At 37.6% G+C, this 13,732-nt stretch overlaps 1 protein-coding gene across 4 annotated transcripts in view; it reads right to left on the bottom strand.

Annotated features, from left to right (window-relative positions):
• Nucleotides 1-13,732, bottom strand: part of KALRN (kalirin RhoGEF kinase) — a gene marked incomplete at its 5' end in the record, with an annotated part of 564,822 nt that overhangs the window by 215,100 nt on the left and 335,990 nt on the right. The gene's annotated exons all lie outside the window — the stretch shown is intronic.

Raw genomic sequence — 13,732 nt, 5'->3', positions numbered from 1 at the left:
TTTTGTTGGATAGCGCCCAGTGTTCAAGTCTGTCGAGGTCCATCTGGATCTTAAGCCTATCATCTGGGATGTTGGCTATTCCTGCCAGCTTAGTGTTGTCTGCAAATTCCCTTCTAGTCCCTCATCTAAATTGTTTATGAAGATATTGAAGAGTTCTGAGTCTAAAATGGAACCTTGGGGTACCTCACTTCTTATTCCTTCTATGTAGATATAGTTCCATTGAGGACTACATGTTGAATATGATTTGTCAGCCAGTTACAAATCCATTTGGTGCTGTTGCTGTCTATCCCACACTTTTCTAGCTTACCAAGAAGTAGGTTGTGGTCTATTTGTCAAATGTTTTACTGAAATTCAAGTATACTATTTTTTATTTGAAGGGGGATTTTTATTGGCTTAAAATTTAGATGAATCCTAATTGTGATGGACTTATTGGGGGAAGGTGTTCTGCTATTCCAGGGCTTCTTAGGAGCCATCTCACCCCAATGAGACTATCTTGGCCTATTAATTCCAGCAGAAGAAGCCTACTCTGGAATCCTTCTGCCAAAATATTTTGGCTGGTGGGTCCTGGAGAAGAGCCTTTTCTGCTGTGGCCCCTCCCTCTGGAATATTATTCTGCTGGCAGTTAGTATGTGATTTGTTGTGAGAAATGAATCAATGTTGAAAGAAGTGAAAGTCTCTCTGTGTAAGAGGTATTTCTGCCTACTTTGTATCAGTAAAAGCATAACAGTAAGTTAAATGCAACAAGAACAGATTTCTCAAAAGCATGAGTGGTCAAGAATGAATGCCTGCTGAATGAATGTGGATAAAACAAATGGTGAGGGATAGTGATTGCTATTGATATAAACTAGATTTAGTTACAGGATCCAGTTTAGGTCAGTCTAGATTTAGTTAGAATTCTTTATCTTTTTTTTTCTTTATCCCTGCTTTTAGTTTCTTCTGCCCAGGGCTTTTTTTGTAAAAGAAAAAGGTGCCGGAACTCACACATGTCACACAACCCGCCTTGCCTACCCTACAAGGTTCCATCCAAAAACGGTGCCGGAACTCTGTTCTGAGCGTTCTATGAGAAAAAAAAGCCCTGCTTCTGCCCATTTCTTCTCACTTCTTTTCTGCAATTTATATAACAATGCTTAGTCTTAAAAAAGGAATAGATGATGGATGTATTTTGTTTGTACAACAGTCACTGTGTGTGTGTGTATGACATTAGTGGAAAACAGAATTAAAAATTTCATAACATTTACATGCATTTCTTTTTCTCTTTTAGGCACTGGCAGAATTAGCCAGAGAATAGAACAACTGGTATTTTTTTTATCAAACTTTAACTTCCTTAACATGGCTACTAGTAGATATTTTGGCATTTTTACAAGGGTAGCACTGGTACACTTGAACACCACTAGGCCTTGTCTTTATAATAGAAGCATAAACTATTTCAAGTGGAAATAAATTAATTGTGTCAGGGAAACCAACCGACTGCCACTGAGGCAGTTAAAAACAATTATGTGTTGGTCCACAGGATTTCTGTCCATTTCAGCAGGAACGATTAGCTTACCAATACCGCACCTATCCTTTATAAATTCTTTCATCTGGAGACTTTCATAACCAGTCAAGCAATCCAAGTGATCACAGTTCTTCCCTAGGCATTCCCGAGAAAAACATTCATGCTAATCCATATCATCATTCTGCTGCCATATCATGTTTTTTTTTCTCAACAAGTACCTTTACTGCTAAGAAACAAGCTTCGGGCTGGCTTCCACTCTTCTTTTGTCTGCTACAGTGATCCTGGGATATTTAATCTATTTCTGAGATGTATCATAAATCTGTTTGGATTTTCCAGACAAGATTAAGTTTACAATTCCTTCCTTTATTACTCCGTTTTTTTTGATATAGACTCTAAGAGTAGGGTTCATGGCCTTCTTCACTCAGGATTCATCTATGGAATCATTCTGTAAGATTTGTTTGAATTGGCTTTTTTCCATGGCACCTCTATTCCACTCCCTTTTTTAATTTATGTATTTATTTCTTCAATTTGTGTAGCCGCCCATCCCTAATCAGTAATGTGCAAAGAGCAACCCTAAAAACAATTAAAAATAAAATATATTGTACTGGATTTGTACACGTTAATAAACTTACACTATGCTGTCACCAGTGATATAGTGAAGTTAATATTTGTGTCTTTCCCTCATTTCTTATTAAAAATGAAAAAGAAAAATTTCCCCCCACTGTGCCATGAGTGAAACATAGCCTCATCAAATTAAAAAAAAATAGGTAACAACAAAAACCAGCAAGTACCTGCAGAGTTTTTGCTATGAAAAAGAAGCTGATTATATTTGTTTAAAAAAAGGTAAAGGTAAAGGTTCCCCCGCACATGCGTGCTAGTCATTTCCAACTCTAGGGGCCGGTGCTCATCTCCGTTTCAAAGCTGAAGAGCCAGCGCTTGTCCAAGGACGTCTCCGTGGTCATGTGGCCAGCATGACTAGATGCCAAAGGTGCACGGAACGCTGTTACCTTCCCACCGTAGTGGTCCCTATTTTTCTACTTGCATTTTTACGTGCTTTCAAACTGCTAGGTGGGCAGAAGCTGGGACGAGTAACAGGCGCTCACTCTGTTACGCGGCACTCGGGATTCGACCCGCCAAACTGCCGATCTTTTGATCAACAAGTTCAGTGTCCTAACCCACTAAGCCACCGCGTCCCTATATTTGTATAGTACCACACAAAATTTCTCTGCCTTCTTTACCAATTGCCCAGTTACAAATGCAGTGTTTAATGTCCCCTTTTCCCCGATGATGTCTTCAAAAATATACATATGTTGCTCTGCAAGTACAGGTAGTCCTCAACGTATGACCACAATTGAGCCCAAAATTTCTGTTGCTAAGTAAGACAGTTGTTAAGTGAGTTTTGCCCCATTTTATAATCTTTCTTACCACAGTTGTTAAATGAATAATTGCAGTTGTTAAATTAGTAACGTGGTTGTTAAGTGAATCTGGCTTCCCCCTTGACTTTGCTTGTCAGAAGGTCCCAAAAGAGGATCACATGAAATATGAACCAATTGCTAAGCATCTGAATGTTGATCATATGATTGTGGGGATACGGCAATGGTCATAAATGTGAAAAACAGTCATAAGTCATTTTTTCCAGTGCTGCTGTAACTTCAAACGGTCACTAAACAGTGCTGCTGTAACTTGAGGATTACCTGTACTATGCTCTTCTAGAAAGTATAGAAGGAATCTAGGAGCTATTTCAAGTACTCTATCCAAGTAAGGTGTCTTCCTCCTTTCTATTACAATATTTAGGGATTTTTCTCACATACGTAAGCGCTTAAGACTATGAAAACAGAACATACAGTTTCTTTTCTCCTTGAAGGAAAGAGCAACTTGCAAATTCATTGATCACTGTTTGCCCAGCAAAACGAAATTATGGAATAAAATTAAATACAGAGGCAATTACAACACTTAATCATTTCCCTTTATTTTCTCGCCAACACTGAGTCAAGAAACATCCTCAAGGTTTTTCTGCAGGGAGGTATTAGAATCCAGTAATCCAATCTGCATGTTTCATTTTTCTATAAATTGTTATACACAATTAATAGTTTTATCCTACAACTGTACGGATCTTCCTAAAGCTTTAACCGTAAAATATAAATTAAAAAAATGTCACCCCCCAAAAAAAAAATGTCACAAAAGCAAAAACAAAACCAGCACTGTTTTCTAATTATATGGGTGAGATGATTAAAAAAAAGAGATATCTAGGAATACATTTTAAACAGTGAGTTCAGTTTAGTTCTTATATTCAGTTCCTGGGCTCAGATTTGTTTAATTCTAGGTGTGTTACTCCAATTTGTAGCAATCTAATGTTGCAGTAAGAAGCAAGCTATATGGGAAACCTTAGTCTCCCCAATAGTCTAAAATATATTCATCTGCTAAAAATGTCTGTGCTATTTTGTTAACGACAACGACGACAACAACAACAACAACAACTTGACTCCCTCTTCTTTGTGGCAACCCCTGAGATATTGAAAGACTGCTATCATGTCACCACTCGTCCTTTTCTTCATTAAACTAGACATACCCAATTCCAGCAACTGTCTATGTTTTAGCCTCCAGTCCCCTGATCGTCTTTGTTGCTCTTCTCTGTACTCTTTTTAGAGCCTCAACATTTTTTTTTACATTGTGGTGATCAAAACTGGATGCAGTATTCCAAGTGTGACCTTACCAAGGCATTGTAAAATGTATTAACACTTCACGTGATCTTTTTTTTAAGTTTTATTGGTTTTCCAGTTTAACATCTATATATTTAGAAAGCATCATGGTGACTGGCTATTCGAAAATTCAGTAACAGAGTTTTTAGTACATAATTCAGGTTACATTATCAAAACATCCTTCTCTATTTCCCTTAACATTTAATACAGCATGGTTAAACTAATAAATTTCTAAGAATGACATGGTCAGTTAAAAAAATTGTCAGTCCAATTTTAGTTAAGCATATCCATATCCTGTTTTTAAATTTTACCTAATTTTTGATTTTGATTATAGTATTCAAGTTTAGCCTTTAACATCCAAAATAATATTCACAACCCAAATTTTCCTTATTTCACTACAACAAAAATTGTAACATCTAACATACACACAATAGCTGAATAATTAAACTCTACCTAATAAACATTTTCTATTTCTCATCCTGATACATCACACATTACCAATAGAACAACCTATATTTATCAATCTACTTCTACTTCTGCATAACCAAATTCTGTTTTAATTTTTACCTAATTCTTAGTTCTTAGTTAAAATGTTAAAATATCTTTTAACATCAAATGCAGAATCCATAATATCCAGGGCTTTTTTCCTCATAGAACGCTCAGAACGGAGTTCCGGCACCTTTTTTGGATGGAACCTTGTAGGGTAGGCAAAGTGGATTGTATGACATGTGTGAGTTCCGGCACCTTTTTCTTTTACAAAAAAAACACTGATAATATCTAAGATAAGCTTGATAAATACATAAGCACATTCTAGTTTTATCTCATAAACATTTTCTATTTCAGATCCTAATAGATCACACATTACTTTTTTTTTTACAAATTTTTATTGAATATACAATTAAAAACAAAAGTGGACATGTTACAACTTCTCTGGCTTCAACATTGCTATTAGTATTACCTTATATAAAGAAATAAACAAAAGAGAAAAAAGTTACATTGTAACAAAATGTGCATACAACATCTATGAGTTTTCTAGTGAACATTCTTTCATTCATCTATGTTGTGATTAAGTATCTTTCAATTCTATCCTGTAAAAGGTTTCTAAACTATCAACTAATCAGTTGGTATTCATCCCAGTGTTCCTCCTTAACTCTAGCCATTTGTACACATTGTTCCAAATTTCATAATAGTCCGTTTTGGTTTTGGTTTTGATCTCTAATGTTAACCTATCCATTTCAGCACAGGATAGGATTTTGCTTATTAATTCTTCTTTGGTAAGGGTTTCTTTCCTTTTCCATTTTTGAGCATAAGCCAATCTTGCTGCAGTCAAAATGTCCAGTACTAAGTATAAAGATCCTTTGTTGAATTTATCGTTAATAATCCCTAGTAGGAAGGTTTCGGGTTTTAGTTCAATTTTTTGTGATGTTATCTCTTCAAGACAATTTTTTATCAGGTGCCAAAAATTTTGAGCTTTTAGACATTCCCACATGTGATAATAGGTCCCTGGTAACTTTCTACATTTCCAGCATGTCAGTGAGGTTTTTTAATCCATTTTTGCTAGCCTTTTGGGGAGAAGATGCCACCTATAAAACATCTTGTATAAGTTTTCTTTATAGGTGGTGGCTAGCGTTAGCCTCCTGTTCCTGTCCCATAGTGATTGCCAATTGTCTAGATAAATGGTATAGCCAAAATGTTTGCTCCAGATTAGCATTGTATCTTTTACTTGTTCTTCTAACATGTCTTGTTCTAATAAATATTGATATATCTTTTTGTATCGTTTTGTCTTCTGTTCCTAATAGGATTTTGTCTAATTCTGTGTGCTCTAATTTTATCCCAGGTTCTTTTTTATCTTTTCTGTATCGTTTGTTCTTTATATGTGATCACACATTACTAAAAGAATAGCCTTTAGTAGCTCTCTAACAACTCATTTTTTAAATCTAACTCTAGCTTTCTTTTTCTGCCAATTGGGTTTCCAGACCAAAACCTTTAGGTTGCCAGATAGGTCTCCCTTCACTCCAGAACATATTATTTGAATCGAAGGAGATCATCTAACCATCAATAATCCACAAAAGCTAAACCATTTGTAATCATTAGGTTGTTGCCCTGTTGATTCAAATCTCTGTATTTGCTCTAGTATCTTTGTCTTCAATTCGGTCTGGTCTCTTCTTTCCTCTGGGTTCATCTGATTTGAGTAGAAGGTCTTATCCCGTTTTTGTAGTTTCTGCTTGGCTATCCAGGCTTTCAATAAGCTGTCTTTGTTGATCTTTAGCACCCTCTATTTTGGCATTGCTGTCTTCTGCTTGATATACTTCTGGAGTTGTAGGCTCTTTAGATGAGGTCAATATTTGGGTATTAAGTTTTTCCATACTTTGTTGTTGTTCCTTAAATTTCTCTGTCTTAGTGATAGTTCCTTGTACTTTTAAAATTGTGGGTTCTTTGGATGGAGTCAGGATTTGGATATTAGATTTTTCAATATCTTGTTGTTGTTCCTTATATTCCTCTGCCTTAATAGTAGTTTGTTCCAATTTTGTTGTTTTCTGGATTGCAAGTTCTTTAGTTGGGGTCTGGGTTTCAGTTTGTGGATTGAAGATAACACCTTTATCTTTCAGTCTGGAATTAATTATCTCAGTGGCTTCGAGAATTTTTTCAAGTATGAGCTTATAGTCAATCGAAGTTTGTGGCTGGTCTCCCTCCATTTCTGGAATAGTTACAGATAGTCCTTTAGTGGAGCCTAATTTTTAAACAACAGTCAGTAAATGTTCACCTCCACAGATATTAAAAGCTAAATTCAGCTGCCAGCTGTTTCAAGTTTTTATCTTTAGCTAGTGCCAAGGACAAATCCAAATTATAAACAGATTTGCCAGTAATGTTCACTTGATGTACCAGGCTTAGCCACAAGATGTCCCCAGAGTATTTAAAATCCTTTTCAGACAGAATAAATTTTTATCAAATTTAAATACTTCTATGTATTTTTTTTCTTTTTTCTCCTTTTTAAAAAATCAAATAGATAAGGTAGCCAGTTCCCGTGAAGATAGAAGTTTTTGGGTCACCAAATATAAAAGGGATGTAGGTCCCTTTAGTTAGTTAGTTATATTTTTTCAAGGTTTTTTTCCCCCTGGTATATTCAAATGCTGCCATTTAAGAGGATGGGAAAAAATGTTCCCTTCCCTCTCTCCTCGCAAGGGGAAGCAAATTCAAGAGGTTTTTAACAGGAAAAAGTAAAAGGTTGGAATAAAGAGAAGGAAGGTCTCACCCAGTTCCTCCACTGTGCTTTCAAGTGCTTGATTGTAAGTTTGGCCTTGGCAGAAACAGCAGAAGTGATGGGCCATGGGAGTAGCTGATCCTTTCTTCGTTGGTCTGAAGAGCTGCTCCAGGTCGACGGGAGGGCTGCCGCCCTTCCACCGTCGATCGGAGGGTCCTCTCCCCCTCCAGGGTGACTTTCGACCCCTTTACAGGGGTCCCCCGGCAAAAGAAAGCCAGACAATGTGAGGAGTGATCACCTCAAACATCTGCCAGCACCGCGATCTGGAACCGGAAGTCTACACTTCACGTGATCTTGATTCTATCCCTCTGTTAATGCAGCCTAGCACTGTGTTGGCTTTTTTGGCAGCTGCAGCACACTGCTGGCTCATATTTAGGTGATTGTCCACTAGGACTTTGAGATCCGTCTCACAGTTGCTACTATTGAGCAAGGTACCACCTACAAACTGCTGGCCCATGGGTTGGATACGTCATCCAGAAGCTGCACCCACCCCACTCTTCCAGGTTGCTTCAAAAAATCCCAATCTGGTATATTTTACCTTGATTAAGTCTTAATTTGTTGATTAAGTACTTAATTATACTACTTATACTATCAGAAACAAATTACAAATAGAAAATAAATAAATGCCCCATCAGTTGCAATTATTATATTATTAAGGGTAGATTGACTATTTAATACAGTAGGATGAAGTATTAGATATTTAAAAATGGAAGTCATTATTACAAAGAGAGAAATGCATTAAAATTTTAGGTGGATTAAAGAGCTAAAAATAACAGAATAAATGTACTTTCCTGCACAGCAAGATAGAAAGACTGTTGTTTACATCGACATATAATCCTGCCTACTGATTCCTCTGCAATGAAAGAGTTGAAAAGATTCTTGGAAAAGTTTTGGTTTTTGTAGAGAAAAATGGTGCAATCATCCAAAGACACAGAACTTTGTGTTCAATAAATTTGTCACGTTGCATCATGCTGACATTTTTATGCTCTACTTTGTTCTGAGATTACAGACAACCAGAGTGACTTTCCACCCACTGGCCAAGATGCTAACCCCAAATGTTCAAATAAGACAATTCATATATTTTTCCACATGAAAACCAACTCTCTCTCCCTCTTACATCAACACCTTTTACTGTACCTCTCCATACTGTTCCTATTCATCCATCCATGTCACCTAAGAGAGTGACATTATTTTTATATTTTATATAGTATGCCTTACTTTAATTGCGATGCTTCTGACATGAATAAACAAACAAACCTAACAAGAGTATAACTTTTTTCTCCATATCATATTAAATCAGCATGTTTAACATGCTTTCAAAAAGAATCACTTCTTCTTACATTATCACCATTCTTTGGAGTATAACAGGCAGCTATCACTATCCTAATGACTGGATGACACAGATCAATACTTTCTGACATACACTTTAGACCTCTTGTTTATAATTAACCTACATCTTCTCACCCTTGCATATATTCACTAACTCTACTCCACAACATCTCTATTCACAGTTCAACTTAGTTTCACTTAGTGTGCTTGCTCTTTTTTTCTTTTTTCTTTTGTTGTTGTTAGTTGCGAAGTCTTTTTTTAGCTTCCACCAATTCATTCTCTATTCCTTTATTTCAATCTACAATAAATCATGATCTTCAGTAGATAGATATCGATCTCTATTGACTCTCACGGTATAAATCAATCAAGACTTTCACATAATACTTTCAGGAAAAGAAGAAAAGTGTAGGCTAGCTTTCCAGGCTTAGTTGTACCTGTCCCGCCCGCGATATTTCCCAATATTGAGAAGGGCCATGTTCATTTCTCGCACAACCACAGTCCATGTGGCTGCAAGCAGAGCAGAGCCTTTCAGAATGCTGCCTTTGCTAGCATTTTCTCCTCTGGAGAGGAGAAGCAGCAAAACATTTGGATTCCAGAGGATAAAATACGAAAGGCTCTGAGCCTTAGCACTGAGTCGGCTTTGCTAGCCAGTCCTTCTCCAGAGGAGAAGAGGCAAGTGCACACCATTTTCACAATGCGATTTGGACAAGGAGCCTTCCAAACCATCACAAGAATAGGTCAGGATGGAGCAAGGCAATGGAAAGGTAAGTGGGCCTGGTATGGTGGGACAGGGAGAGCCTGTGTACCAGTGGGCTAACTGACCAAGGCCTCCCAGCCCTTGCCAGTTCAAGGTTTGTTCTTGCGTGGGAGGATTTCCCCTCCCCACACCGAGGAGAGGAGAAATCTCCTGGCCTTCTGGGGGAATGGATTTCAAATCCTCCATTCAGCCCGCCAGCAAGAAGACTGATGCCCTCCCTAAAATTATACTCAGAAGATGCAAAAGAGGAGAATGATTTTTAAATCATCACATATTACAGCATCTGTACAATCCCCCTTTATCAAGAAAATAAACCTCTCCTTTGCCTCAATAAACCGTTAATATATATATTTTTTAAAAAATGTCTTAACAATCCTTAGAGGTCTTCGGCATCGTCCCAAGGGACATTAATAACCTTAAGATCTTCCTTAAGTATTTGGTGTCAAGTTTTCCAAGGTCGGCCTCATTTCCTATGAATTATATTGCGAATGATCCAAACTGCTGGAAAACACTTGCTGCCCAATATGCTTTGCACAGGACGTAACAATGAGGATGAATCCTTAGAGGTAAAATAGTAAATGGTTGAAAGAGACTTGACTTTTCCCTTGAGATATTAGCCAAAGGTGGAAGCTGGCTTGTTCCACGACTGCACCATCAGCCTGGAACAATCAAGCCTTCCAAGGCATCAGTGTCCGACCCCGCCCAGCTACTCTTTTTAGATATTAGGAGAACAGCGAACCTGTAGCTATTTCACCAAGCTTTTGGCTTTTCTGGAAACATCACAGTATTTTTTTAAATTAATATTTAATAAAGTTTGTTGGTTTTCCATTTGTTTTTAAAATTATACTTATGATTTAATGTGAGTTGTCTGGAGCATGCGGATTGAGCAGAATGTATATTATAAAAGCAAATAATTAAACTATACAGTGAGCAAGGAGGTCTTTTATTGATCAGTCTCGAATCTCCCACAATTAAGCTTCATAAAGAATCCTAAACTCTTAATATTATGAGACAGAGGCAAAATAATGCTCCCTTTTGGCTTTCTTCCTACCACATCTAATTTTACAAAGTTTGTCCTAAATAGTCTTTACTGGGTTTGCAAGCCAAAAACACCAAAACATAATTTCCCCTCATAATGAAATAAATCTGCATTACAAATATTTTTTAATGTACAAGATCATCACCATGCACCCTGATACACAGATAATTTTGTTTTTTAAAAGGTGTTTGTTACTCTCTAATTAGAACCGCTTTAAAGCATGAAGCAGAATAACTTGTTCTGATTAGAAACTCGGGGAAGGAGAGAAAAATGAAAATTTCAGGCTACTTTACTATGAAAGTTTGAATCAAATTATGTAAATTGATAGTATATTTAATAATATGCTTTTGAAAAATACCCTGTGGAATTTTCAGTAGATAAAAATGAACTTATTTGGTTTATGCAGGTTGTATAGAAGCGTTGTTGTCTTATTTCAATAATAAATTCATTTAAGGGTATTTCCTTGCAGTGAAGAACTTACATTACAGAGGTCTGGCACCTCAAGGTCCTGACAGCTGACATTTTAATTAAAGGAAATTGGAGTGTGCCAAACCTGCTGAATGGAATTGACTAGGTACGCACTATGGAAATAAGTGGTTCCCCAAGTAACCTAGCACTATGCCATGCAAGGCTTTACAAGTAATGAGCAACATCTTGAATCACACCTGGAAGCAAACTGGCATCCAGTGTAGCTTACGGGCTGTTATACAGGGATATCAAGGAATGTCCATCCCCACCTGCACCACTGCTAAAGCTTCCAGGTACTCTTCAAGGGGAACCCCATGTAGAATGTGATGCACTAGTCACCAGGACATGAATGACATCCATGTTGAGATTTGACAGTTCAAGATGGATTTCCAAACACCACAATCAAGTTCTGACTAGGGCTCGGACAATGGAGTTTCATCAGTGTAGACCCAATAAGTGAAAGTCTAGAGAAGAATCAACTGACCCAGGGGAGAAAAGGGAGTATAATAGTGGGTTCACGGAGACCCTTTGTAAGTGAAAATGCCTGTGATAATGATTCCTAAAAAAGATAAAAAGAATTATTCTTAAAAAAAAACCTAAGATAGGACTATCTCACTGATGCTTAGGAATATTAAAGTATCAAATGATGTATAGTCCAGCACTTTAGAAATAACCAGTACGTGTCCTTACCAGCCAGATATCACTCAATACACAGTAGTGCCATCTAAGAGAACGCCTTGTCCAAAATCACAACTGAAATGAGACAGAGATCTAACCTGGCAAGTTAGATTGTCAGTTGGTGCAGAGCGACTCTTTATTGGACGTTTTAAAGAGAGAAAAGGAATGAGACAGCTTGCAGTTAGGAGTTTAAGGAAGGGTATTCTTAGCAACCGATAAAGAAAAGCAGCTTGAGTGAATCTGGAAAAACAGCCACTAGAAAGGGAACAAATTCTTCCCACTTTCTTGAAAAGAATTTAAGTTACAGTGAACGCTCATAGAAACAAAGGGATCAGAAGAACAGCTTAAAGGGAGAGGAGATAATGACCTAGACATTCTCTCCTAGATTACTGGCAGGTATTGATTAAACTGCTTGGGAATAACCCATGCAGTTGAAACAGCAGCAGGGGAGGGGGGGGGAAAGAGGAGCCATTTCCAAGCAATTGAAGTATCCACAAATGGAGAGTGCAGATTTAAATAAGCCTGCTTCCTTTTATTATTTCTAGCTCTACCTATAGAGCAGGGGTGTCAAACTGCCGGCCCACGGGCTAGGATGCATCATAGCGAAACCGAGCCCACCCCATTGCCAGCAATGGCAAAAAAAGTCACGATATGAGGCCACACATCAAGTGACATTGCGGGTTTGACACCCCTGCTATAGAGGATGAAGAATGCCATGGCACAGGGGGGGAAAAAAGGATGCAGCTGATATGTATCTTACCAGAACTGATCCAGCACCCTGCATCAGTCTACCGGTATGTTGAGGACAGAGGAGGTAATAAAATCCTCATACATTTGAAACATTATTGGCAGATTTACTCTTCTGGTTTTATAGCTGCTAGTGCTGTAATGCAGACATCTGGGTGGATGTAGATATTACGCCAGGGGCAGAAATCTGCAGCAATATGAACTGTAATATGTACATTCTGACATTTATGCCTACAAAGACATGAATATCTTATTACAAGATTAGTGTGAAGGCCTCAGAACTGAATCAATACCGTAATTGAAAACACAATCATCTGTCAATGTGTTCTAGAGAAACCGAAGGATATTTCCTTCATTTAGAAAGGATTGAAGACACGGTTGCCAGGTTTGTCGAATCAATATTGGTTTCCGTGTTACATATTGGCTTAGCATATGCACAATCACCTGTGAACACCTTCTTGTTAAGGGGAAGGGAAGGGAAGACAGTTAAGGATGGGAAAGGAGTTATAAGGCAACCGTGATCTTTTTAAAAATGGTCATAGTGGGAACAATGTGCAATCTATTATAACAGTACGATATTCTAAGCTTCCAAGTACTCAAAACATTATTTTATCATAACCTTTAAATAATAATCCTTTGAAATAAAGTACAGATAGTCCTTGACTTATTACCACAATGGAGCACAACATTTCTGTTGCTAAGACAGTTGTTAGGTACGTTTTGCCCCATTTTACGACTTTTCTTGCCACAGTTGTTAAGACAATCATTGCAGTTGTTAAGTTAGTCACATGGCTGTTGAGTGAATCTGGCTTCCCCGTTGCCTTTGCTTCTCAAAAGGTCGCGAAAGGCGATCACATGACCCCTGGGCCCCAGCAACCAGGCGCCTGGATTTTGATCACGTGATGTGGAGATGCTGCAACAGTCGTAAGTGTGAAAAACTGTCATAAGTAACTTTTTTCAGTGCTGTTGTAACTTTGGTCACTCAATGAACTGCTGTAAATCGAGTGCTACCTGTGGTGGTATCTCTGCACTGCAGACTTGTAGATCAAAAGGTAAACTGTGCGACTGTCAGCTACTTAAGAGCAAAATGAGAAATAGAATGGGAAAACAAAAGTTGCATTATCTCTTGCTTGGCAGTTTCTTATATCTTCAACCCACAGAGGGAAAACTACAGGAACTTTGACATTTGAAAAACTGAGACAGAATTCAGACTTAAAAAGTACCCATGTGCAAAGCTGTTCTGATCTGAAATACAATG

The sequence above is a fragment of the Vipera berus genome (genome assembly GCF_964194415.1).
Source record: "Vipera berus genome assembly, chromosome: 1".
Lineage (NCBI taxonomy): Eukaryota > Metazoa > Chordata > Lepidosauria > Squamata > Viperidae > Vipera > Vipera berus.
The sequence above is the reverse complement of the archived record's forward strand: the minus strand, read 5'-3'. Positions and strand labels throughout refer to the sequence as shown.